We start from the raw sequence: 27,961 nt of genomic DNA, 5'->3' as shown, positions 1-27,961 counted from the left end.
ATTATTCGAGTGGAACTAAACTAATCACATGAGTCCTAATTTCACAGGCCCTTTAAAGTAGAGGGTTTTCTCCAGCTGGTGGCAGAACGGGGAGTCAGAGAGATTCAAAGCACCAGAAGGATTTGACGTCCAGTTGCTGGCTTTGAAGAGGAAGGGGGCCAAGTGCAAGAACCAGAGAAGTGTTTCTAGTTGTCGACAGCAATCCCAGTTGATAGCCACCAAGGAAATGGTGTCTTCAGTTCTGTCCACATGGAACTGAATCCAGCCAGTAATCTAAATGAGCCTGGAAGCAGATTCTTCCTTAGAGCCTCCAGATAAGAGCCCAACCCAGTGGACAACTTGATCTTGGCTTTTTAAGACTCTAAACAGAGAACTCAGCTGAGCCCACCAGACTTCTCACCTACAGAGCTGCGTGAGATGGTAAATGTGTGTTTTCTTAAGCTGTGAAATTTGTGATGATTTGTTACATAGCATTAGAAAACTATTATAAATGAAATTGATTACTGCCCTATCAATCTTGCCCTATTTTATAATCATTTATTATAAAAATGATTATATATCATTTTTGCTTCTCTTTGTAAATTCATTTCAGAATTCCTTGTTTCTTATATATGATTCCGATCTTTGAATTCACCCTTTGTACTAGCTGTACTGTTTTACTGGTTCCCTCCTAAAGTGATGAGTTAAATAAAAATCTTTTTTTTTTTTTTTTTTTTTTTTTTTTTTTTTCGGTATGCGGGCCTCTCACTGTTGTGGCCTCTCCCGCTGTGGAGCACAGGCTCCAGATGCGCAGGCTCAGCGGCCATGGCTCACGGGCCTAGCCGCTCCACGGCATGTGGGATCTTCCTGGACTGGGACACGAACCCGTGTCCCCTGCATCGGCAGGCGGACTCTCAACCACTGCGCCATGAGGGAAGCCCCTAAATAAAAATCTTTGACATGCTCATTTTATTTTTATATTATAGTCATGATTTTGTCTTTTTTATTTGAAAATTACACTTTAACACTGGCACAAACAATTGTTTTGTTTTCAATTTTGTTTTTTCATTTGTTATTTTCTGCATACCTATTACTCATTCAAGTCTAAATTTTTTTTTCTCTCTAAAACTTCATTCGACATGGTAAGTCACACCACATAGTTTATCAGTTACATTCTGCCCCCAGATGCCAACATCACTTCTGGAGCTCTTAGTCCTGGTCCTCACACTGGTTGGGGTTGGTTACCTTCTAAGCTTGCTGCAGAGCGGTCATCTTGGAACTTCCCTTTATCACCACTCTGTGAATCTCCCTCACCTCTCTCTTTCTTCTTATCTCATTTCTTGGGATTTCTTTCTTTGATTATGCTCTCATCTTGTGGGATAGCATCCTTCAGTAGTTTCCTGGAAAAAGATGTATGAGAGAGAAACTTTAAAAAATCTTTCATGTTTACACAGATTTTTCTTTTTCTTTTACTTGACTATGAATATAATTCTGTGTTGGAAATCATTTTCCCTTGGAATTTTGAAGGCATTATCCATTTGTATTTTAGCTTTTAATGCTACTCTAGAGGTGTTTCATGCTATTCTGAATCCAACTCTTTGTATGTAGCTTGTTCTTATTGTCCCTCTCTTACTACTTCTGAAGATTTTAGAATCTTCTTTTTGGTCTGGGATATAATGGAACTTCATAATTATGTGCCTTGGTGTGGGTCATTTAAATTCAAAGTAATGGCCAATGGATGGGTTCTTTCAATATATAAATTCAGGCTCCATCATACTTGATCCTCAGCAGCAAGCAGCATAACTGGCTACTTTCTTGTTCCTGAAGCTCTCCTGTATTTGACTTGGCTAATGTCTCCCTCTTCCAGCTTTCTTTCTACCTTCCTGATGGCTTCATTTTAATCTCCTCTGTATTTTGTATTCTGGGTTCTCTTTTTTCCCATATATTCAATATTTTCCTTCTCATGGTTTTAAATACCATCAATATGTCATCAATATGCCAACTATATCCAAATATACATCTCCAGGAAACTTCTCAGCTCTGGATCATATGTGAAATAGCCTACTTGACATCTTACATCTCAAATTTAATACGTCTCAAGCTGAACCTTTATATTCTTACATTTGACCCTGGTCAGTGGTTTCCCTCTTTTTTTTTTTCTTCACATCTTTATTGGAGTATAATTGCTTTACAGTGTTGTGTTAGTTTCTGCTGTATAACAAAGTGAATCAGCTATATATATACATATATCCCCATATCCTTTCCCTCTTGCATCTCCCTCCCACCCTCCCTATCCCACCCCTCTAGGTGGTCCCAAAGCACCAAGCTGATCTCCCTGTGCGATGCAGCTGCCTCCCTCAGTGGCTTCACTCTTTAGCAGCAGTTGTGAGAACCAGAAACCGGGAATTATCTTCAGTTTCTGCCTCCCCCTCATCATTGTATTCAATCCCATCCAACTCCGGTCACTTCTACCTATAGAATATCTCTTGAATTTCCATCCTCTTATCTCCAGCTCTGTGGCCACCTACCATCACTGCTTTCCTGGTGGCTGCAATGGCCTCCCAAATGATCTCTTTATGTCTGTTCTCTCTCCAAGTCAGCCATTCTCCAAACAGTAGTTTCAGTGATCAAGTTTTAAGGTCAAATCTAATCACATTCGTTTTCTGCTTAGAACTCCTCGATAGTTTCAGAACGCACCTAGAGCAAAATTCAGTATTCTTAAGGGACCTATGAGGCCCAAATGACCTGACCCCTGCCTACCTCTCTAGAACTTAGGCAATTCTCTCCTTTCTCATTTTGCTCCAGTCACACCAATTTTGTTCATGTGTTGAAAGTGTCAAACTTTTTCCACCTCAGGGCTTTTTCCTAGAATTTTTTCTTCCACCCTTCACATGGCTCCTTCACATGGCTCCTTCACTATATTCAGCATAAAGTCCGCCTTCCAGAAGGCTGTTTATCATCACAGTATAAATAAGGGCCCTCTTTCATTCCTTTTCCTTTATAATACCCACTAAAATTTTGTAGAATTTGTATAATCTGTTTGTTTCTATTTTTCTTTTTCATTAGATGGCAGATGCCATAAAGGCAAGAACTATGTTTGCTTTCACTATTCCCAGCACCGAGCATGGAGACTCATCTCTTACATGAATGGTTATTCATCTGGAATTTTAATAATCTGACTCAAGTCCTGGCCCCTCCACTAATTGTGCAAAATGGGCAAGTTACCTAAACTTTCCTAGACTTAGTTTACTGTAAAATGAAGATAAACAGTACCTACTTCATAAGACTGTTGTGAAAAATTAAATGACAGAATTCACGGAAAATGGTTTGCACAGTTCCTGGCACATACTAAGTGCTCAGTAATTTTAGATGAAAATAATAATGATGATGAGAGGCTATAATTTCAGATCCAAGAGTGAGAGAAATAGAATGAAAAGTCAAATAAAAGGTTTTGATTGTTCTACATGTTTTAGTCCATTTGTGCTGCTATAACAAAAATACCATAGACTGGGTGACTTAAACAATAAACATTTATTTCTCACAGTTCTGAAGTCAGGGAAGTCCAATACCAAGGCTCTGGCTTTCTGGTTCACACATGGCTGTCTTCTAACTGTGTTCTTATGTGGTGGAAGGGGTGACAGAGTTCTCTGGGGTCTTTTTCATGAGGGTATTAATCCCATTCATGAAGATTCCACCCTCATGACATAATCACCTCAAAGGCCCCACCTCCTAATAGCAACACATTGGGGGTTAGGGTTTCAACATATGGATTTGGTGGGTTGTACACAAACATTCAGTTCATAACACCATGTAAAGCTACATAAACTATTTATATCTACTGTATATAATGAAGTATTTGGTTGGCCAAAAAGTTCGTTCAGGTTTTTCTGTTACATCTCATGGAAAAACTCGAAAGAACTTTTTGGCCAATCCAATAATATGTACTCGGCTCTCCCACTATCTGTGTTTCACAACTGGATGAATATAAAAGACACTGTTGTTGTCTAAACAAATTAATTTCTTCTCTTCTTTCTTACTAATAGAACAGTCTTTCTGTTCCCTCCAGAGAGTCATCCTCTCCAGACAACAATATGCCTGAATCAAGCCAATCATGGGTGTCCCACTCCCCTTGGCAGTGACTGATTTTGGAGTAGGCATGTACTTAGTTCTTGTCAATGAGATGAGAAGGGAGCTCTGCTTGGGGTTAAGAGGGGCCTGGGAAAACTTCCCCCTTTAAGAAGGTGAGCAAGAAGAAATAGTCCCTTTGCTGCCTCTGGACCCTGGCTGTGGCATCTGTAACTGCTGCAGCCATTTTGTGACAAGGGAATTGGTCTTAAAAAGAAGCTGCTGCAGAGCAGAAAAATGGAAGGAAGATGGGTCTACGATGACATCATTGAACTGCTGCGATACCATGCTTGAGACCCGCCCTCTTTCTCCTTTGAGTGTCTGGCCATAGGAGACAATTTTCCGAAGCATTTAGGTCTGAGTCAGGGTATAATGTTACATGGAGCCCAAAGCATCTCAACAAGGACCAAGCAGCTAGCTCTTCATCAGAGGCTGTATAGCTGAAGGCCATGGACCTCTGACCCCCTTTCCAACTTTTAGATAACATAATGACATTTAGTCATTTATCAGACAAAAATGACTTGGGGGTGGGGGGGTGAGGGGGAGAGAGTTTGAAAATACTTTTGCCAGTAAACAGAACTCCACATTTGAGTGTTTGTAAGTGGGTGGAGTGAGGCAAACTTGCCACTCCCAGCTCTAGGACTGCGCCACAATGGCTCCAGTGAATAGACTCTTGTTTCTACAACATTATTCTTCCATAGCCTTGCCAGATGGAAAACATCATGTGTTGTTCCTCTAGAGATAGGAGATCAGTTCATTTTCCAAGTGTATCAAAAGAACATTCATTGTTTTGGCTCTTTTTGGCCCTGTTCTGGATGATTTTTATTACTTACCCCAGACTTCAGAGGTCTTAGAAGATACTAAAATGGAAGGAAGCTTCCCAGGCCCAACTGAAAGGCACCAAGTTAAGGTCTGATCAACCCATGAGGCCAGAGGGCACTGGCATCAGAGGGGGCTTGAAGATTTTGTTGTAAAACAGGCATCTCTCCAGCAGTGTCCTCTTCTGTATCTAGGCCTGAGGAATATTGGACAGAAGTTTAGCAAAATTACATTTTATGTCAAGCTAGGTTCTAAAGTTAACACCTAAGGCAAAATTGCATGTGGTCAAAGTGGCCTTGAAAGAGCCCTTAAATAATTGATGTAGAATAGGGCACATTGTTTGCTGTATACAACCCTGAGTATATATGTCTGTTTGTCTATATATGTAAACAACCCTGCATATATACATATGTATATGTCTGTATAGTTGTATAATGTATTTGGTTATCTGTAGTAGTTCTTGATAAAGAAGACAACAATGTATGGAAAATATAGATCTTGGTTAGAATAACACTCAGCAAGGTAAGATGCTCACATCATGAAAGGCCAGAGGAACTGAGAATATGAAGGAAACAGCAGTTTCACATCCCTCATCCTTTCTTAAATGATGCCCTTCCTTAACTGTACATATAGTCTCTACACCAGAAGGTTGTGGTTTAAAGTCTCTTTATTTTTTTAAAATATAGAAACCTAGGAGAATGGCCAGAGAACTTATTCAAAGTCACATTAATGGTTAATGGTGGTAGCAAAACTCCACAGCCCCACAGTGTTACTAGGGGGTTGGGGGGTGTGATTAGCATATCCAATGCCAGGAGGCTAAGTGTATTTGTGCCAGCGGTTCACATACTTGCCCAGGTGTCCCAATGCTAGGAAGTCATGATGCTTTAACAGGACACCATGGACAGATCCATATGTGAATATTAAAATGATTATGTCAGTAATCTGCTAGCAAATCAGATCTGAAATGCACTGGCAAGTGACTAAGACTTAAGAAAAAGTCATTTCTTAAGTGCCTTCTTTCTTTTTTTCTTTCTCTGCCTGTTTCACAGAGTTGTTGCAAAAAAATTTTTTTGGCAAATGTTCTCTGCGGATTTCAAAGAATGATAAATTTATATTGTTTTTGTTTTGTTTTGTTTTGTTTTGGTGGTACGCGGACCTCTCACTGTTGTGGCCTCTCCCGTTGCAGAGCATAGGCTCCGGACGCGCAGGCTCAGCGGCCATGGCTCATGGGTCCAGCCGCTCTGCGGCATGTGGGATCTTCCCGGACTGGGGCACGAACCCGTGTCCCCTGCATCGGCAGGTAGACTCTCAACCACTGTGCCACCAGGGAAGCCCTATATTGTTTTTAAGAGGCACAGAGATCCCAGTCCATAGGCCCTACTTTATGGAATTGTCCAAGTGAGTGGTGAAGATTTGTGAATGGAGGTGTTGCATATGTCCCCTGAAAACCTGGAGATTGCCTGGGTTTGGGGGTAGAAGGTGGCTGAGATTCTGCCATAGTGAGAAGCCCTGGACACTTGTGGATCAGGGTATGAACACTGGGATGCTTAGAGGGGGCACTGTTGGAAGAGCAGGGGAGACTAAATTTGATGGAGCATCTAGTCCTGTTAAGGAATTTACTTTGGATGGGCCCAGTCAAGGTGAAGAATGGGACTAAGGCCTCTAATTTCTGGGAACTAACTAACGATCACTGGAATGTATTAAGTTCTAGGTAAAGTGACTACACCCTTTCCTCCCCTTATTCCGCTGAAATTCTGATAGGATTGAGAGAGAGAGGAAACTTTGAGTCTATTGTCTTTCATAAAGCTCTGACATTCAAAACAGAACAAAAGATCATATGCAGTTTAGTACTGTTTTGCAATTTTTCATGTATGCTTCTTTTCTGTCTCCAATTCATTCAAGAAAGATTGGAGGGCAAGGGGTTATTGAATAGACTTCTCTTAGGCTCCCTCCAACCTTTTTCTTCACCAAGCACTGAATGGGCTGCTGCAGGACCCTTCCAGCTGGTCTTCCCACCCATTTACTCTTGCTTACCACAATCCATTCGCCAGCAGCCTGTGCAATCTTTTCCAGACATACATCACACGCTGTCCAATAGAAACATGATATGAGCCATATATGTAAGTTTAAATGCTCTAGCAGTCACACTGGTAAAAAGTAAAAAGAAACATGTGAGATTAATTTTAATGATATATGTAAAGTTTATTACTTAGCTAGCCAAAAATATTACCATTGCAACATGGAATCAATATAAAAAATTATTAGTGATATATTTCACATCCTGTACTTTGTACTAAGTCTTCAAAATCCAACATTTACACTTACAGCACACTTCAGTTAGGACTGGCCACATGGCAAGTGCTCAATAGCTATGTGCACCTCGTGGCTATTGTAATGAACAGTGTAGACCTGGCAAATCATGTCACCTTGATTCCCACTGCTGGGTCTGCCCTGTCTAGTGGCTATATTTTATGTATGTAAGTTCTAGGAAGGCAGGGATTTGGGCTATGTCTCTAGTACCTAGAGTAGTGCTTAGCATGTAGTAATGACATAATAAATATTTGCTGAAAGAGCTAATTATTGAATGGCTATGTATTTTATCTGTGATTGAAAGGGCATAGAAAATGGTCTGGAAGGAGATATACCAACTTGTCAACAATGGTTACTTGGGGAAAGGGCAGGTTGGAGACAGTGATCATGAGGAACTTCATCTGTATATGTTGTTTTCATTTTGTATATATGTGTTTATTTTTATGTGTATTTGGGTATTACTTGTGTAATAAAAAATAAATAAAAATAAGTTTAAAGATATGAAAGAAGATAGTGGCTCTTTATCATCAGAAAAACTGAAGATAAAAATCAAGAAGAATTAACAAAGAAAAGAACTAAGTTATGACGTTAGCTTCCTATGGCTGCTTAACAACTTACCACAAACTTAGTGGCTTAAGACAGGAACATTTATTTTCTGAAGATCAGAAGTCCAAAATGGGTCTCCCTGGGCTAAAATCAAGGTAGCAACAGGGCTATGGTCCTTCTGGAGGCTTTAGGTGAAAATCCATTTCCTTGCCTTTTCCAGCTTCCAGAGATTGCACACATTCCTTGGCTCGTGGCTCCTTTTCATCTTCAAAGGCAGCAGTCACATCACTCCAACCTCTGCTTCTGTCATCATGTTTTCTCCTCTGTCTCTCCAGCCTTCCTCTTTCATCACAAGGACCCCTGTGGTTACCTTGGGCCCACCTGGGTAATTCAAGATAATTTCCCCTTATCAAGACCCTGAGTTTAATCTCACGTACAAAGTCTCTTTTGCCATGTCAGGTAACATGTTCTCAGGTTCTGGACATGAGGATGCGGATATCTTTGGGAGCCATTACTCTGCCTACTACAGTTACCTCGTCAGACTCAGCTGCCTGCCTGCCTGGGATATGGAACTAGCTGTGTGCTCAGGAATTCCCTCATCAGTGGGCTCTGTGGTCACTGAAATGAAGCCTGGCTGCTACTGCTGGATGTTGGTCCCGGGCTCTCTCTCCAAACTGATATTCTGAGAAATCAGGAGAGGATGATCTTGAAGTTCCTACTATGTTTACCTGTCATTTCCCCTTTTGGTGAAAGCTGGTTCTATTTCCTGAACTTGTGTGGCCAGCCTCTGAGATGGCCCGACAATTGCCACCCCTTGGTATGCATGCCCAGGATAACGCTCTCCCTTGACTGTGGCCTGGACTTACTGACTTGCTTCTGATGAATAGTATATGGCAGAAGCAATGGATGTTACTGCCAGGATTTGGTTCCAAAAGACTGTGGCTTCTGTCTTGAGTGCCCTCTCACATTCTTTTTCTGGCTCCAAGGAAATACAAGCCGGCTGCTAAGTTGTGAGCTGCCCTGTGAAGAGGCCCCTGTGGCAAGGAACTGGTGTCTGTGACCCACAGCTGGAGAGGATCCAAGGCCTGCCAACAGGGGCATGCATGAGCTTGGAAGTGGTCCTCTCCCCGTGCAGCCTGGAGACGGCCGCAGCCCTGGCTGACACACCGATGGTAGCCTTGTGAGACCCGGAGCCAGGGATGCTGTCTTAGTCCACTCAGGCTGCTATAAAAGAGCACTGAGTGATTTATAAACAACAGACATTTAATTCTCACAGTTCTGGAGACTAGAAGTCTGAGATCAGGGTGCCAGCATGGTCGGGGTCTTGTGAGAGCCCTCTTCGAAGTTCCAGACCTCTATCTTCTCGTTGTGTCCTTTCATGGTGAAGAGCAGGCTGTGGAAAGCTCTCCTGTGACTTTCACAAGGGCACTTTATTCCACTCCTCTTATTCTAATTTCATCTGTTTTGAATTACCTCTTAAGGGCCCCACTTCCTAATACCACCATATTGTGGGGTAGGGTTTCAACATACGAAGTTGGGGAATATTCAGTCCATAATATACTGAATGTAATAAAACATTCAGTCCATAACAGACACTCAGATAAGCTATGCCTGGATTCCTGACCCACAGGAATGGTGAGATAATAAATGTGTGTTTTTTCATTCCTTAGGTTTTTTTTTTTTTTTTTTTAATTAATTAATTTATTTATTTTTAGCTGTGTTGGGTCTTCGTTTCTGTGCGAGGGCTTTCTCTAGTTATGGCAAGTGGGGACCACTCTTCATCACGGTGCACAGGCCTCTCACTGTCGCGGCCTCTCTTGCTGCGGAGCACAGGCTCCAGACGTGCAGGCTCAGCAGTTGTGGCTCACGGGCCCAGCTGCTCCACGGCATGTGGGATCTTCCCAGACCAGGGCTCGAACCCGTGTCCCCCGCACTGGCAGGCAGATTCTCAACCACTGCGCCACCAGGGAAGCCCCATTCCTTAGGTTTTGAGGTAATTTGTTACACAGCACTAGATAGCCAATATGGATCCCTCCTTCCCTGCCTCCTTCCTTTTCTTCCCCTTCTTTCCTTCCTTCCTTCCTTCTTTCCTTCCTTCCTTTTCTCTCTCTCTCTCTCTCTCTCTCTCTCTCTCTCTCTCTCTCACTCTTATCTGGTGTGATCTAGTTCCCTAAGATAACTTATCCTGAAGAAGGCCAAATAATAAATATTTCAGGCAGTGCAAGACACATATAGTATCTATCTTGTATTTTTTTAATATATATATATATGGTTTGTTAACCCCAGGAACCCTTGTGTTCTGGGTCAGGAGCAGTTTCTTCCAGTTTGTCTCCTCCAGTAACTTTTCTGCTCACACCTTTCCATGGCTTCCCAGATCTCTAGGAATAAAAGTCAAAGTCCTGATGATGCTCTGCAGAGGCACATTTATTGTGCTCATCTCCCCACCTCCTTGTTCCAGCCACACTGGCCCCCTTAATGGTCCTCATATGAGCACCAGGCTCCTGTCTCAGGGCATGTGGGCTCCTGTCTCCTTGCCTGCAATGCTTCCCCCCAGGGATCCAAATGGCTTCCTCTTTCATCTCCTGCCCGTCTTGACCATCCTATTTTAAACTGCTCTCACCTCCTTCCCCCAAATGCTTACCTTTTCTCTGCTTTATATCTTCCCTTCTTACATCCTAGATATATTTACTTATTTATGTTGTTTATTATATTTTCCCCATTAAAATTTAAGATCCATGAAGCCATTAATGTTATTTTTTTTGGTCTGTTTTTCTCACAGCTGTAGGTCCAGTATTTATAAAAGTGCATGGAACTTAGCAGATACTCAATAAATATGTGTTGAATGAATGATGTTTTACAAAGAGCACTGCTGGATTTGAGGAGCCCTAGTTCTCAATTAACTATGCCTAGACTACCAGTGTGGCTTTAGGCAAGTGTATAATATTAAGCAAAAATTATAATAAGTAGGTGCTATCACTGGGCACTAATTTCATATCATGTACTGTGCTAAGTGGTTTATAAACATTACCTTATTTAATCCTCACAGCAAGTGCTATTATTAGCATTATTTTATGGATGAGGTTTACTGAAGCTGAATTTCATCATCGTTAAAATGAAAAGATTGTGGCCAGATAATCCCTAAGGTCTCTTTTCCCCTCAAAAGTATGTCTTTTTATTTGAAAATTTATCTATGTCTTTCTATTTGAAAAGATGCATTTATTTATCCATGACTCAGAGGAAGAAAGTAAAGTCTCAAAGCTCCATCATAAATTTGAACCTCAACACAACTTTCAGATAAACAATCTTTTGCTTCTTTTTATTCTAAAATACTCACCCCAATTTGCTGGATCTTGGGTAAGTTTCCTGGAAAGGAATGATCACCATGGTACACTCCTTCCATCTGCAAATAACTTCCAACATGAATACCCAAAGTGTGAAATTCAAAACCCTTGCATTTTGAAAGAAAATCCATGACCAATTATTTTTAGGGCACCTGAAGACAGTTCAGTGTTCATTACTGATTTTCTATTAGTAATGAAATTTAGGGCTGTTGTCACTGAACGTTCTTTGACTCTGGCCTAATTGTCGTTCTTTAACAACTTGTCCTAAGAAAATTGGATTAAGGAAAAGCTTTATGACACTCTGTACTTACACCTCAAATCACACACTTGAAGGCTAAAAAGGACCAGAGTGACAACCTGAGGCAACCCTCTCATTTTTCAGAACAGGGGAAGGAAGGCTCAGAGAAGATAAGCCACTTACCCAAACACACACAGCTAACAAGTGGCAGAATTGGAAATTTGGACAACAATTTACCCAGTGCCAAAGCCCATGCCTTTTCCATTTAATCCTGCTTCCTTATTGTGACTCTGAAAGGCAGGTTCCTTTCTGAGATTTTGTTTGGAGCAGAAGTTTTTTTTCCTCCCTTAACACAACAAATGTGACAGAAGACACTCATGAATGCAATATGTTTTCATGGTGTATTCAGAGTTTGATGGAAATCAAACAGTATACTGCATGAAAGAAAGCAAATAGTACCACAGGGCACTCGCATGCCTTACCATAATTTATAATGGGTGCAATTATGCAAAAGAATATAAGCAACAGAATAAATGACTTATAAGCACTTCCCAGAGTTTGAAATATAATAATGAAAATGAGACTGAGAATAATAGCTTTGACTAAATGCTTATTATGTGCCAGGTGTTGTGCTAAGTGTTTTAAGTCCAAACTCAGATGTAACAAAGAACAGTGGTTGCCTGGATTCAAATCCTGGCTCTGCCATTTGCTAAGTGTTGAACTTGGGCAAGTTGTTTAAACCGTTATTCATCATTTAGGTGTATCCACAAAGTAGGGCTACTATAGCACCTACTTCACCAGATTATTTTAAGGATTAAGCTTGTAGAACAGGCACTGAGTTTTACCACTTACCAGGCTCTGTTCTGGGCCCTCAATGAGTGTTAGTTCTCATGACCTCACTTCATCTTCACTGTCAGCCCAGAGATGTTTGTTCTGTTCTGACAAAATCATGCATGAGGATGTAAGCAGAAGTGCCTGGAACATAGTAGAAACTCAATCAATATTTTTTTCAATGAATAAATCCATGAGTTGTGTGCCCTTTTTACCTTCATTTTGCAGTTGAAGAAACTGAAACTTAGTTCTTTTTTAAAGGATCACATGGTGGCTTTATGATATGATGACATATTAAAATGTGCGATAGGCAGACATAGAGAACAAGACTTGTGGTCGCCAAGGAGGAGGGGAAAATGAGGAAGGAATGGATTGGGAGTTTGGGATTAGCAGTTGCAAATTATTATATATAGAATGGATAAACAACAAGGTCCTACTGTATAGCACAGGGAAGTATATTCAATATCCTGTAATGAACCATAATGGAAAAGAATATGAAAAAGAATATATATATGTATAACTGAATCACTTTGCTGTACACCAGAAAGTAACACAACATTGTAAATCAACTACACTTCAATAAAATAAATTTTAAAAAATGTGTGATAGGGAACATATCAAAATGCAATTACAAGAGCATGAGAGAGCATGAACCTATATCTGTTCTAACTAGCTTTAATAATCTGATTATTTTCCAATATGACTACTCAGTATTTTAAGGCATAAGTTACTAGAGGCAAACCTGATACTAACTGGGATAGACCAGTGTACTGAGGTAAACCTGTAGGCAATGCAGAGCCACAAGGCATTAGATGTGGAGTGATGTATGCAAAGGTATTTAAGGAAGATCAGTGTAGCATAAGTGTGCACAAAAGATTCGAGGGCCAAGGACTGGGTGCAGGGAGGGTTGTATAGCAATAAGATGGGGGGGGGAACCTAATCCAGCCTAGCAAATTCCAAGTGGCCTCCAAGTACCCTCAGCCCAGGTAAAAAAGGCTAGATGGTGAATCTTCCTGACCCCAGGGATATTGATAGGGTCCTTTTCAGGGGAAGAGAAAAATTCAATCTGGGATTTACCTGTGACTGTCAGAGGGGATGGTATGCACTCATGAATAATCCAGAGGGAATGCAGAACCCCGGAGTGTCCACTGCCCTGCTTGGCTTGGCTGACCGTGGAGTCAGGCTGGCAGTTGTGACCTTGTTTCTACCCCTCCTTTGCAGCGCAGCTCCACCACAGTAACCTGGTTGGGAAAGACGTGGGGTGGGGGGAGTTTGGGGAGAGAGGAAGAGCTAAGTTGGTACATGCTGGACACGAGGTCCTGCCTGGTCTGAGGGACCAGTCATCTCAGCCTGTCTCACTGGGGGCAGTAAAAACAGTGTGGCCTCCACGCACACCCAGCACTTCCACTGGGAGCCAGATGCCAGTCTGGAAGGCAGGGCGTGAAGAAAGACAGGGGCTGCAAGACACAAGGGTGCAGTTGTCTTGTGACAATGTTGGGAAAGACTCAGGACCCCCTGACCATTATTAGCTGCTGTATTTACAACTGTATCTGAGAGGCTATGACTGCATTTGGAGATGTGCACCGTGAATGAATGGAAAAAGGGAAAGATTTCTGAATTAGCGGGGGATGAGCCTGAAGGAGGCAACACTGTGCTGCAAAAATTGCAGACTGTAGGGTCCAAGACACTTGGGTTCAAATGCCATCTCAGCCAGTTTCTGGTGTGTGACTTTGCACAAGTTTTGTCACTGATCTGGGCCTCAGTTGCATTGTCTGTAAAATAAGGAGAACCATGATCCTAATAAAATACAACAGCTCATGTTTTGGGGCACTAAGCTATGACAGAATTATAATATATTCTAGTGTATAATGTATAGAAATTACAAGTATAGATTCAAACTATGTGGGTTTGAGTCCTACCTCTATAACTAATTAAGTAAACCTGGAGAATTAACTTCTCCAAGTTCTAGTTTTCTCATCTGTTCGATGGAGATGGTAGCAGTCCCTGACTTCCACAGAAAATGCCCAATAAATATTTGTTGAATGAATGAGTGTGGTTGACAGGGTTCCATATGGATATGTGTATAAAAACTTAAGCCTAATGCTTGGCACATAATCATTAAAAAAATATCGGTGTTATTATCAATTAACAGGAGTGAGTAAACGGAGTAACACATATATGAACAGTCCCGTGGTTGTTGCTTACTCAGGGTTAGTCTCTTTTGCCTTCTTTTCTTTTCCAGCTCCATGAATGACTCTTCAAAACTCTCTCTCACCTAGCCTTGACCTCCATCCAGACATCTCTACAGCTCCGAGCTAGTCAAGGATTTGTAAGTTAAGGTAAAATCAATCTGTCCAGTAGATCTGAGAAAAAGGGCACTGAGGCTGGCACAGAGCCCTGGGTAGTAGTGGATTCTTTCCAGAATCTGCAGGCTTTTCCCCTGTGACACCATGCTGCCCAGAGCACCTGGACGTCTTGCTGTAGCAGTGATCGTGGGAAACCCCACCCCCGCTGTGGTGACCTTGGCCTCTTCTAACAAGATGAGGAGCAGATCCCTGAGTGAGCTGCTGAAGTGAGTCCATGAAAAGATGGCCCATCCCATTCGAAGCCAGAATTTTATCCCAGACAACCCACGGATTCCCACCATTGCATCCATTCAGCCAAAGTACTGGAAATCCGTTTCCCTCCTTTCGGCCTAATTAGATCCTATCCGGCCATGTCAGTGAGACTGTATTCACTGCTTTCCTCACAGGCAGATGCAGCAGGTTAATTAATAGAACACAGGAGTATAGCCGCTCATGTTAAATCAATGATCTGCCCTTTCACATGCACTGAACTTCCTAGAATGCAGGCTGCCTGAGGGAAGGGAGTTTTGCTTATTTTGTTTATTCTCTAACTCTGGCTCCTAGTAGGGGGCCTGGCAGGTGGTAGGCACGCAGCACACACTTGCTGAGTGAAGGAGTGTGTCACGTGATTCTCACTGTGACTCTGCTTTGTAGTGCAGGTGTCACTCTGATCCTTCACAGCCACGACAATGGAAAGGGAGTCTCTGAGGCATAAACACCCCGAGGCAGGGGGCTGATGGACTGCAGAGCTGAGACACAGACCTTGATCTTAGCCTCTGAGCCACCCTCTTTCCAGTAAACCATCTTTCACTCCGTGTTTATCTCCCCAACTCTGTTTGGAGTTCCTCTGAAGCCCTGTACGAGCAACCCCTCATGGGGATAATTCCTCCAAGTGGAGTTCTCACTGTGATACTCTTCATGGTGGCTTCCTGACTTGCTTTGTGGGTTTTGCTTATTTTCAGGCTCCAGGCCTACCTTGGCTTCAGATACCTACTTGGCTTTTAGTTTGCTAATATTGAAACATGTGGAGTTCTGCTCCTACCTTCCAGTTCCAGCACATTCTCTTACTAATGCCTGGCTGAGCTACAATTCCCAACCCTCTGGTCAGTGTGACAGTGTTATTTCTTCATAAAGCTTTCGATGTTCGGCCCACTTGAAAACACATATTTGTATATATTGTAAGTGTGTGTGTTTTGACGATCATTGTCCAAAGCTGGGGTAGGAGAGAATTTTACTTTCTACTTTATGTATTTGTGAATTGAAAGAAAAAGCAACCATTTCACAAAGAATCTTGCCTCTGTAATTAGCATAAACAAAGATAGTTTCAATAAAATTTTTTATAAAAGATTTTTATCATCAGCTTAGTGAGAAACCCTGGAAATGCTCCAGCAGACATCTAAGATACACCTCTTAGTCTTGAATTGTCCCCTCTCATTCACTTGTACCTTGGTCCATTCTGTCCTTTACTTGCTTTGTTTACTCAGTGGTCCCTTCAAGTTACCAAGCTCTAGTTCTGTTCTCTCAGCTTATTTATTTTAGTTCTCTTTTTGCTCATACCGCCCTGAGACCCTACAGCTCTGTTTCTGGTGGATGAGTCAATGGTCTGTGAAGGAGAACTTCATCAAATGGAGAAGGTACCAAAGGAAAGATGGTTGGAGTATAAAGCTTCCTTCTCTGATTCCAAACCATCAGGCACTATGTTATATATCCAATGGTTTTCTCATTGTTTCCTGATATTTGCCTTATTTTTCCAGCTATCTTTTAAATGACTCAAAGGCAGGTATCTTAAATATAGTTCTCTTTATCCCACCTAGAAGGAGCTCTGAATTCAGATTCTTTCCCCAGTGATGGGTGTTTTTCTACAGTATTCTGCAAAAGAGATTTCCTAGGGTGCTCACTTGCTAAGAGCCTATCTTCAAGTTTATTTGATAAACGATTAAGCTCAAACTATCTCTTATGGTTTACAAAGTCCTTCACAATTGGGTACCAAACTCTGTCATAGGCTCGTACTGACTCCCTCTTCCACACACGCAGCCCCATTTCCAGGAACAATTTCCTCACCATCCTACAATACATCATTACCATCATTATTAATCATCATCAATGCTTTTACATTTTGACGCCTTAGCCCAGTGTGTACAGAATGCCCTCCCTCCACACAATCTGATAAGACCTTCTGTTCCTTCTAAGTCCCATTTTGATGACTTCTCTTCCAGAATAACCTTCCATAGTTCCCAAGGCAGAGCTAGTCATTCTCTCTTCTATATTTTCCCACAAAACTGTGTTTAATACTTGTCAGCTTACTTGTATGATGCTTTCTCTCTGACTTTCTCAAGATAAGACTTGGGTCTTATTTTTGTGTTTGTGGGTCCCTAGCAGCACCTTTTATTATATCCGACAGAGTTGGATTTCAATAAATATATGTTGAATGAATGCGTGAGCAGAAGAAAGAAATGTTCTCCAGATAGCTACCATGATGGATCTGAATGCAGAGGGATGGTGAACAATGAAAGAAAGGAGGGGGGGGGGTCATTTTACTGGAAGTCAAAAGGATTAGTTCTTGCATCACGCAGTGCAGCTGACCGCTCCCAGAAGGGAGACATCCAAATGTAAGATGCAGAACATTAAATATTGAAAACAAAAGTTAAATATTAAATTTTAATATGAAATATTAATGCCAATAAACAAAGCCAGCCAGAGGGGGACAAAATTAGGACCAGGGCATAGAAGAGTCATGGCTCAGGCTGAAAGCTGAGCATGGCCTGGGCTTTCCCAGCAGGGCTCATCGGTAATGGTCACACCCATCAAATTTCCCGGGAGAAGCAGTGGGGGAGGGGAGGAAACCTTTTATAACCCACAACCATAAAACCCAAGTGTTTCCTACAAAACAAAACACAGTAAAGTGTTTCAGGGCCGACAAGGCTTCAGAACTCGTGGTACACTGGAACAAAAATAGAGGCAGCAGAGAGGAAAATATGAGGTTGCTACACCCTTGGGGCAGGAATCCTATCTTTTTTTGCACTGTGTGGGACTGGACTTGTGTGCAGCCAACTTGGGCAGGAAGAAATAACAAGAGTCATAAAAGAAGCAAAAATAATGGGCTTGCCCCTGTTGACACCAATGGGCATTTTGCCCGAATGAGAAACAACCCTGGGAGCAGAAAATTGAAACTAGTTCACAAAATTTTAAATTATTAGGACCTAAAGCTTATCCCACGGGGGATGCAGGAGCAGTTTTGTCTGCCATGACTGTTCTGGGTCAAGGGCCTACCAGCCTTACGGGACTCAAGCTAAACCTGAAAATCTCATAAACTGAGTTTTCCATCAGAAAGCCAATGGAGTCTGTTGGTGAAACTCAGTAATTAGGTAAGATGTTGGGTTAGATGTCAAAAGGATCTGGATAACTTACTCCAACACCTATATTCAAATCTTGCTTGGTACCTTTAGTTTATGAAAAGCTCTTATGCTAAACATGAAGGCTGGGACAGTGGGGCCAGATCAGATTCTTCTGGGGCAACTGCAGTGAGGTGTTGAGAATGGAAATTCATGACCATGGAAAGGAAATAACTTCACCGCGTTGGCCTTCAGGGCCAGGAGGACACAAGACTTTTTGTCTTGCTTTAAACCTCAGAGTTGAGGGGAGAAGTGGAGAATTCTGAGAACAAGACACCCCTGTCCCAGCAAAGGTCTCACATAACCAGCCCCTAGCCTACAGGAAATTTCAGAGATCACTGAATGCAGAGCCCCTACCCCCAGCCATGCTCTTTCCTAACTTGGGAAAGACACAAAAGTGTGCAAGATGTCAAGACAGAGGAAGTGCTCCAACAAGTCTCCCAATCCCCAGAACCCTTACAGTTTCCTGGGGAAATATGGATGCGATAATAAAGGAATGAGGGTAATTTAGCTGGAAGGATAATCTTCACAAGAAATTAGCAAGCATAAGGGGGAAAATGAGCATGGATTGGTAGTTTAATTTTAACCATATGGAAGGATTAACTGATCGGTGCTATCGAGTGACCATATCAAGTGAAAGTCAATCAGGAGACAGCTTGGGGGAAAATTAGGTTTTCTGAAAGGAAACAAGGTATGAAAATGGAAGCTGGAGCCAAGAAACACAGAATCCATATTATGTGATATTTTCTTTCCTCAAGGTCTCTTTCTTTCCTCAAGGTCTCTTTCTTTCTTATGATATATTTTGGTTATTTTCTCTTCTTTCAAATCTATTTGAGCCTGTGTATCTCCCTACTTTTGTAATCACAGGAGGCTGAAAGAGGTTAGTCCTAGAAGCTAGGGTAGCCTGCTGAGTTTCAGAAGAGAAAGGGGAGTTTTAATGTGAGTAAGTTGTGCTATTCTTGGTGTAGACAACCTCACTTATGTCTACACCTGGGGTGAATATAGTCAGATCCCCTGGTAAAAATGTTGCCTCTCATGCAAATTTATATTGAGCATGTTTTATAGGAGAAAAAGAGAAGTTATAGTTTGTATAACTATATTACTGTATGTAACTATGTTACTGTAAGTAACTATGTTACTGTATTACTATCAGTAACACCAAGTTATTCTTAATGCCTCACCAAATGCAGAGAAAAGACTGAGCCAGACAGTCAGGAGTAGAGCCCAGCTTTCATACTGAGTCACTGGGTGACTCTGAGGTGAGTTACTCAAGAGTATGGGCTTTAGCCTCCATGCCTGAAATATGAGAGGATTAGACCACTACGTGGGTCTCAGATTATCACCCAGGGATCCCTAAAGGTTCATAGAGAATTGATGCAGGGTCCACCATAAAGGCAAAGGGATTGGAACAATGTGAACTTCTTCAACCAGAGTAGGTCCATTTCAATCAACTTACTTGTATACTGGACTTTTGCATAACAGTTTATAGTTAAAAATGGATTCATGCTTAATAAAATTAAAAAACTCATTGGGGGCCTCCCTGGTGGCGCAGTGGTTGAGAGTCCGCCTGCCGATGCAGGGGATACGGGTTCGTGCCCCGGTCTGGGAGGATCCCATATGTCGCGGAGCGGCTGGGCCCGTGAGCCATGGCCGCTGGGCCTGCGCATCCGGAGCCTGTGCTCCGCAACGGGAGAGGCCACAACAGTGAGAGGCCCGCATACCGCAAAAAGAAAAAAAACAAACAAACAAAAAAAAAAAACAAACAAAAAAAACTCATTGGGCTATAATAGCTGATCACTCAACAATGTTGCCCTTTTCTGTTCCTTTTACATACATATAGAACCCCCATTTCTGAGCATGAAGGAATGGCAGGGACCATGTAGGTGAATTCCTTCCTTTGACATGTGAGGAAACTGTGAACCAGAGCAGAAGTGATCTGCCCAAGACCGCATGGCAAGTTGGTGACTCAGCAGATTTAGTCTTTCCACTATCCCAGGTCTATTCCTTCCTCCACTAGATCAGTGATGGTGAAACTCCATGTATTAGTGTGTTAGGGCTGCTATAACAGATGCCACAAACTGGTCGCTTAACAATAGAAATTTATTTCCTCACAGTTCTGGAAGCTAGAAGTTCAAGTTCAAGATGCCAGCAGGGCTGATTTCATTCTGAGGCTCCTTTTCCCTGTGTCTTCACACGATCTTCCCTCTGTGCATGTCTGTGTCCTAATCTCTTCTAATAAGGCCACTGGTCATATTGGATTAGAGCCCACCCATACGACCTCATTTAACCTTAATTACCTCTTGAAAGACTCTATCTCCAAATACAGTCTTATGTTGAGGTACTAGGGGTTGGGACTTCAACACTTTGGAGGACAAATAATTCAGCCCATAACACCTGGTGATTATAAGAATGGCTCCAAGAGTTCTTCTTTTTTTAAAAATTGTTTTAATGCTTTTGGAAATGTAACGTATGCCCTTGTTCAAAAAATGCAAGTAATTCAGAATGGTGTACAGTGAATAATCACCTTAGTCCCCCAGTTTCCCTTCCCAGAAGCAACTACTGCTACTTTTTCTTCTGTATCTTTACAGAAATAATTGATGTATATTCAAACCTATAGCATGCGTGTGTCTCCCTAGTATACACCGGGGAGATTTAAAACAAACCAAAACTCTCCTCGGCTCAGTCCCAGACTAATTAAATCAGAATTTTGGAGCCAGTGATAGGATAGATTTGGGAAATTCCTCTAGATCCTTGCTACTCAGAGAGTGGTCCAAAGTCCTGTAGTATCAGCATCAGCAGAGAGTGACAGTGAACAGACCCAGCCAGAGCAGAGAAGGATGGGCTGATGCCTCCAGAGGCAGGAGGTAGGCCCCCGTGGTGGCTTGTCACTTGAGCCAACAAGTCCTCTGACAACATGTCCCCCAAGAAGAAGAGAAAGGAACAACCTCAAGAGCTGCCTTTCCATGCTTTTTCCCTGCAAATGCTCAGTGCCCACTTTGGTACCAGTTACTGAAAAGCCTACTTCGGATGATGCCAGTTCTGCCATCAGACCATCTTTTGCTAGGGAACGAATGTGCCCACAGAGAGCTGGAGCATGGCTCCCGTAAACCACAGTGAGCACACTGCAGAATTGGTAGCCTGGCAGTCCCTCTGGGCTGGTGCAATAAATTGCTGAGGCCATCATCCGTGGCAAATAACCCAGCTTGGCTGCCTGGAGGACCCGGGAGGGAGGGACCCAGGGAAGGAGGTGTCAGCCAGTCAATTAGTCACGGAAACAGCATTCCTTCCTCCAGGGTGGATTTTCCTCTTTTCAGCACCACTAACTCAAATGTCAAACAAGTTGTAACGGCCATGGAGAGCAGGCCCTAGTTACAGGATTTGCTTTCTGGAAGAATGAGAAAACACCCCATCTATTTCGGTGTTACCTTTGGCATTCCGGGGTTTGGGAGGGGGCCAAGTGGGCTACCAGCTACCCCCTTCTCTACTCCCACCGGCTCCTTCTACTCCTACTGCTGCTAAAGGGACAAACTCCCGAGGCCCCTTCTGGCTGGTGCAAACCCAGAGCTGGGGGAGGAGGGGAGCTATCGCGCGAAGAGCTGCTCTTCTGGGGCAGCTGTGGCTAGATGCAGCCCCAGTCAAATCAGAGCATGTTTCAGCATCTTGAAACCCACTAGAAAAGAGATAATGAGGCCTTGGATTCCACCCAATCCTGGAATGAACTGAGATGCCCTTCACAATCCTCTGATGCCAGGTGTTCGCCTCAAAGAGGCATGTATGGGAGCCACCGGTTTTGGCAATTCCCACTGGCAACAGCAACAGAGGCATGGGAGCTGACCACCTGGAGGAATGTTAGATGCCAAGAGCCTCTGTGACTTGCCCAAGACCACTGGGTGTGGAGACCCCTAGGATCAAAACTTCCCTGACCCTGAGCTCCTAGAAGGCAGGCACCACAGTTTATGAACTGAATGTGGTAGCTGGGGGTTCTTTGGAGTGGCAGGCATGTAGGAAGGTTTAATGTGAGGCAATGGTGATGATGTCTGAGAGTGGGTTGCACCCAACCCTGGAGCCACTAAGGTACCGCTGGCCCTGCCTAAGATCGCAAGGCAGGAGGGCATCTCCATCAGGGAGAGGGCAACTTCCCAGATGGTTCTCATTTTCCTCCTCTGCCTGGAATGAGGGTGAGGGAGGTGGCAGTGAACCCTTGATCTCTACTTAGGGGGAGTGTGTAGACCTAAGCAAATGTCGGTGCTCAGGGGTTAAGAGGGCATGTTAATAAGGCAGCCAGGAGTAGGAGGAAACGTCAAGTGAGCAAAGTTGATTGTTTTGAGCAGGTCTGAATGGTGGAGGCTGAATTCTAAGAGGGAAAAGCAGGGCTGGAAACAGAATGGAAAGATAAGCAGTCAAAAGTTGGGTAGAATATGAACAGAAGGTGGAGTGAGACAATAGAAACAGACCTTGGGGCCTCCTAACTGCTTTTTCTTGGCTACCAGCTGACTAGGGTATGGGTGTACTACTTGATTTAAGGAAATGAAGTAGGGGTAAATGTGGTCTTGGGCACAAAATGTAGAAGGCTCCCTCCCTCCACCATTAGCATAGCCAAGCTGTGCACATAAAGTTGTGGTTATGCAGGTCCCTCTCCACAGCTCTGGTCAATAGGTACCATAATATTTTAATTGCATCCTTGGGTATATGGACAATGGTTTGCCAAACCCTGGTCTAAACCACTCCCTTTGCTTCTTAGAGGTCAGCAGGGTATTCATTAACTGTGACCTCTAGTAAGGGCTTATCTCACTGTTTCCTATCCTTGACAATTAAATTAACAACCAACACTAATACAGTGCCTACTGTGCTCCAGACAATGTTCTGAGTACCACAGAAATACTTACTCATTTAACCAACACAGCAACACTATGAGGTAGGTACTAATATTATTCCCATTTTACAGAGGAGGAAACTGAGGTACAGAGAGATTAAGGAACTTTCCCGAGGTCATGTTTAGTGAGCAGCAGAGAATGGACAGAAACTGCAACAATCTATCTCCAGAACTGTGTTTTTAGCCTCTACACTGAGTTGCATCTTGAGCTCATTCTTGTACTGTTATAGCTAAATTCATGTTATTTTCCTCTGGATTGGCCTGGGGGATTGGCAAAAATGCAGTAGATGCTTTATGAAAATCCTTCATATGTTGGGAGGAAGTATTTGAGCTAAGCTGAGGCCTTCTCTGCCAGGGCCCCTGTGGAGCTCATGGATTGCTTTAGGAAGTACTTTATCCAAGAAGCTCAAAGCAGAGATCTCTAGTAGATCCACAGCCAAATGAGGAATATGTGGCAGATGCTTCCAGGAAGCATAATATAGCCTTAATATAGCTGAAGGCCCATGTGGTCCAGTCATATACAAAGAAGTACAGTCCAAAGCCAAAAATAATTATAAATGCATTTTGAATTTTTAGTTGTTCCTCTCCAAAAAAATTAAACGGGATCTGTTTCTTAACTCACACAGACTTTAAAAAATTCTCTTGTCTCTATTCCCTAATTTATTTATGCCTCAAAAGTGGTCTGGTTCTTCTCTCTTTCCCAGTTTACACTTTTCATTCTCTCCTCCAAAACTCTCCTCCCAGAAGTGGCATTTGGAGATCCCTTTCCATGACCCTTGAGGGACTTGGCGGCTCTGGGTCCTCTGTTCTTTGCTGACACCACAAGGAAGACACATACTCATCCAGGAAGTTTATTTTTCTTGTTTTGACTATTTCTTAATGAGGCACTCTCTTGGAGAATGTCTGGAAAACAAAATTCCTACTTGTTACATTAATAAATACCATTTTTGAGGGCCTCCAACATGCCAGCCCTGTGCTAAGTCCTTCTAGTTTGTTATTGCATTTTATCTTCACAACTGTCTTTCTAGAAATTTATTACTGCTATCTCAGTTTCACAGATGAGAAATTTTAGGCTCACTGAGATTAAATAACCATGCCTAAGGTCATACAGCTAATAAGTAGCAGAGTCAGACCTCGTGTTTCTTTTTTTTTTTTTTTTTTGCTGTACGCGGGCCTCTCACTGTTGTGGCCTCTCCCGTGGCGGAGCACAGGCTCCGGACGCGCAGGCTCAGCAGCCATGGCTCACGGGCCCAGCCGCTCCGCGGCACGTGGGACCTTCCCGGACCGGGGCACGAACCCATGTCCCCTGCATCGGCAGGTGGACTCTCAACCACTGTGCCACCAGGGAAGCCCAGACCTGTGTTTCTTAAAGCGTGTTCTGCAGAACACGGTGATCAGAATTAACTAGGGTGCTTGATACAAACGCAGATTCTTTGTCCCATCCTAGATCAAGTTATTATGGGCAGGGAGTGGTCCTGAGTAATCTTAATGAATATTGAAATGTAGGAACCTATTATATACTTTCTTGCCTTATTGACTGCAGCTTTGCCCTCCTCCACATCTCTCCTCCCCAGTCAGCTCTCTGTCAGATCCAGGACCCGCCAGGCATCTAAGTAGCTCTTTCCTGCAGGTGCAGCCCAGGCCTTTTACTCTCCTTCCCTTCCCCCACAGAACAAGGACTAGCAGCATGCACTTGCTTCCTGCTGGGCCTGGACGGGAATTTTCCATTTGCAAAACATTCTGTCTCCTCCCTAACCTCCCTGAGGTCTGTGAGTAGGGTGTCCAGTCTACTCAAAATCAGAAAACAAACAACGGTCTCGGTTGGAAAGATCCAGGGAGGGAGGGATTTCAGCTGTCTGGGGCTACTGAATGGAGGAATCCAGGCCCAAATCCAGCTCTCTGGAGCAGATGACAAATGGCCTGGAAGGAAGGCCGTTTGGCTTTCTAGAAGGGCTTGGATGGGAGTGAGCAATCCTGGTTCTAGTCCTTGCTCTTGTCATTGATTTCCCTCAAGTCACTGGCCTCTCTGAGCTCCATCTGTATGATAAGTGGTTAAACAACAGCTCCAAGGGTACTGCCCCCTTCCAAGAACCTGTGCTTCTAGAAAAGCAGGATCTCAGGCCATCTGGGAGGCATCTCAGAGAAGCTGTGATTGGGACACTGGGACACATTTTGTTATCCCGGCCAGTTTCATTCTCTTCTCTGACATCAAACTGCAGCATGATTAGCACTTCTGCTTAAGCAAGGCTGAGGCTGGATGCGGTCAACGGTGAAGAATTAACTTAGACATTCATGAAACAAAATTTACTAAGTGCCTCCTATTTGCCAGGTATGGTACTAGATACTTATGATAAAGCAGAGATGACACTTGTGGAGTATTTATGGTATGCCTACCACTGAGTGTTTCCCACGCATTGCTTCATTTAATCTTTACAACAATCTTACAAGTAGGTAAAATTATTATCCCATGTTACAGGTAAAGAAGTTAACACTCAGAGAAGGCGGCCTAAGGTTTGAATCCAGGCAGGCTGACCTCAGAACTCCTGCTCTTTGGCATCACACTACATAGTTCACTCTGGTCCAAGGCATCAGCTACCAGGAGGGATGTCTTTTCCAAGGTCTCTGGCTGGGCACCTGGTATTCCTGCTTCTTTCCCATATAGACATCTACATCCGATTGCTGCCCCCTTGCTTCCATCTCCACCCCACCTCCTAGCTGAATCCTTTCCCAGGCCTGTAGACCATAGTCCAGACCCTCACCTCTTCCCTCTAGATGAGGGTCACAGCATGCTCACCAGCTTTCTGACACCCACCCTGCTCCGTCCAGTGTGCTCTACCAGATTCATCCTCCACCGGCTCCATGGCAACTAGATCAGCTCGGGAGCAGCCCAACCACCACCTCTGCGGCTCCCATAGCTCAGGTTACACCAAGTGCAAACCTGATATTCCAGATGCACCGCACCCTGGACCCTGAGTACCCACCTCAGCCTGGCCTCACTCTTCGCACACCCGTGAAGAGAGAGCGAATCTACTAGCTTGACATGCCTTACGCAATCTGGGTCTCATAATAATCCTGCTGTTGTTCTCATTTTACAGAAGCAGAAATAGAGGTTAGACTTTCCCAATATCAGGCATCTGGTAAACAGTTGGAATTTGAACACAACTCGTGTGGTCCAAGTTCCATGCCCTGCAGCAGCATTTTCCTAACTTCATTTTTTTTCTATTTTCATGATTTTGTTTTTGCCATATCCTCATACATTGAATTTATAATTTAATTTTTTTTCAAATAATCCCCCCCTTTTTTTCCACTTTAATACATCTTGCCCCATCTTAAACCAAAAATCTAAAATTATCATAGGTTTGATGTACTGATTACTTTTTCTAGTATATGTTCAAATAAATGTTTCATACACTTATCTGCGTGCCCCTGCTGCCTTTAACTTTCCTCACTGTTCTCCACAGATGTGATTCTAATGACAGGGATGATGGCAAGCAGCCTGGGGTGTTGGAAAGACCCTGAACCTGACTGTGCAGCCACAAAGCTGTCTGACTTTGGGCGAGGAGACTCCCAGCCACCACTGTAAGATGAGGTCACTGGACCAAAGTGACCTCTAGGGTCTCTTTCAACTCTGCCACCTTGAGCCTGGCTTCAGAGCATGGAGTGACAACCAGGTGGCTGGAAAATGCCCCCATTTTCCAGGGCTGCTTGGGGATTTGGTGTATCACGTATGCCCAGCACTCTGCACGAGGCCTGGCACAGGGCAGGTGCAGGGCGAGTACGAACTGACTCTCCCTGCTGGTGCTGCTGCGTGATTCCTTCCTCTTTTCCTACCGCTGCATCCTAACCCCCCTCACCTTCCAGGAACAGGGAGGGAAAAGAAACCAGAGAGGAGAGGCTGGTGCAGCTGCAGCCAGGGAGGGAGGGCTGTAAAATAATCGGAGGGCAGCCGGCAGGTATCGCTTTGCGATGATTGCTCTGGAAGGTTGTGTTGAAGTGAGAGACTGAGTCGCAATCGTGAAACATTAGCACGTTGACACACGTGGCCCCGGCAGAGCAGGGCTCTCTGATTACAAGAGGGCATGACCTCCGCCCTGGCCCCTCAAAGCCAGGCAACCGAGAGGACCCTCCAGCTGCCAGGTCTAGGGGCTCACCTATGAAGGGAGGCCCCACTGCCCTGGAGGAAGTCTAAACCCCCCGCTTACCTAATGACCTGTGGCCCTGGAGAGACTTCTGGTGGACTTCCCTGCTGGGGAGACGTCAGAGCTCCTGCCAGATGCTGGGTGGGTGGTCTGTCGATGTCGAGGCAGCTGAAAGCCTTGTCTGGACTTCCTCTTCTCTTCCTGAGGCTTGCAGTCAAGCTGCCTATAGTTCTGCCTCCAAAAGGCTGTGTGACTTTGTAAGGTTACTTAGTGTCTCTGAGCCTCAATTTCCTTGTCCGTAAATGAGGATAAATATATCAAGCTGTAAAAAAAAAAAAAAAAAAAAAAAGATATCAAGCTGTCAAGTTAATATGACAAATCATGCTACATGACAAATCAAATATTGTGCATAAGGGCCCCAGGGCAAAATCTCTAGATAAGACCAGGGGAGAGCAAAAGACTGTCAGGATAGCAGGGGCAATAGAGGCAGTGTTTGGTTTCCTTCTCTGTAAAGACAGCTGGGTCGGTATCTCAGGTTCATTGTTGATGCCTACAGCTTTTAAGGAGTCTGTAGAATGAACTTTTCAGAATGACCTTCTTAACAAGGGCTGTGTTTGCAGACAGGAGGCCCTGCCCTCTTGGATGTGTATGGAGAGTCAAAGGCTGATAAACACAGGTTAGGAACTTGTGTGCTATCCCTGAAGCAGCCCTGTGACAGATGTGGGGGTGTTCAGAGCTTAGGGAGCAGCGTGGGTAAGTTGCCCCAGTATCACCTTTTTATGCCACTAATGCATCGATGTTCACATGTCTCCTACCTAAGGCCTTGTTTTCACAAAACTTCTTCGCTGTGAAGTCCCCACTGACAGCCACCAGTGATCCTCATGGTATTCACACTCTTGGGTAGTCTCCTCCTACACTGAACCAGAGATGATCTGTATGGCTAATGAATTGTTGTGGAGGTATAACGTGTGACTTCCAAATCTAGGTCATAAAAAGCATCATGGCTTCCCCCTTGGTCTCTTG

General features: G+C 43.6%; 1 long non-coding RNA gene across 1 annotated transcript; it reads right to left on the bottom strand.

Annotated features, from left to right (window-relative positions):
- Positions 1–1,004: 1,004 nt before the first annotated feature.
- Positions 1,005–13,432, bottom strand: LOC309808286. Its single transcript, XR_014294725.1, has 5 exons — positions 13,267–13,432; positions 12,211–12,333; positions 6,958–7,070; positions 4,938–5,119; positions 1,005–1,379 (listed from the first exon to the last, which is right to left on the bottom strand). It is a non-coding gene; the product is annotated as an uncharacterized lncRNA (long non-coding RNA).
- Positions 13,433–27,961: the final 14,529 nt, after the last annotated feature.

Source organism: Mesoplodon mirus (genome assembly GCF_964341445.2).
Source record: "Mesoplodon mirus genome assembly, chromosome: 7".
In the NCBI taxonomy this organism is placed as follows: domain Eukaryota; kingdom Metazoa; phylum Chordata; class Mammalia; order Artiodactyla; family Ziphiidae; genus Mesoplodon; species Mesoplodon mirus.
This window is presented reverse-complemented; position numbering and strand designations above follow the sequence as displayed.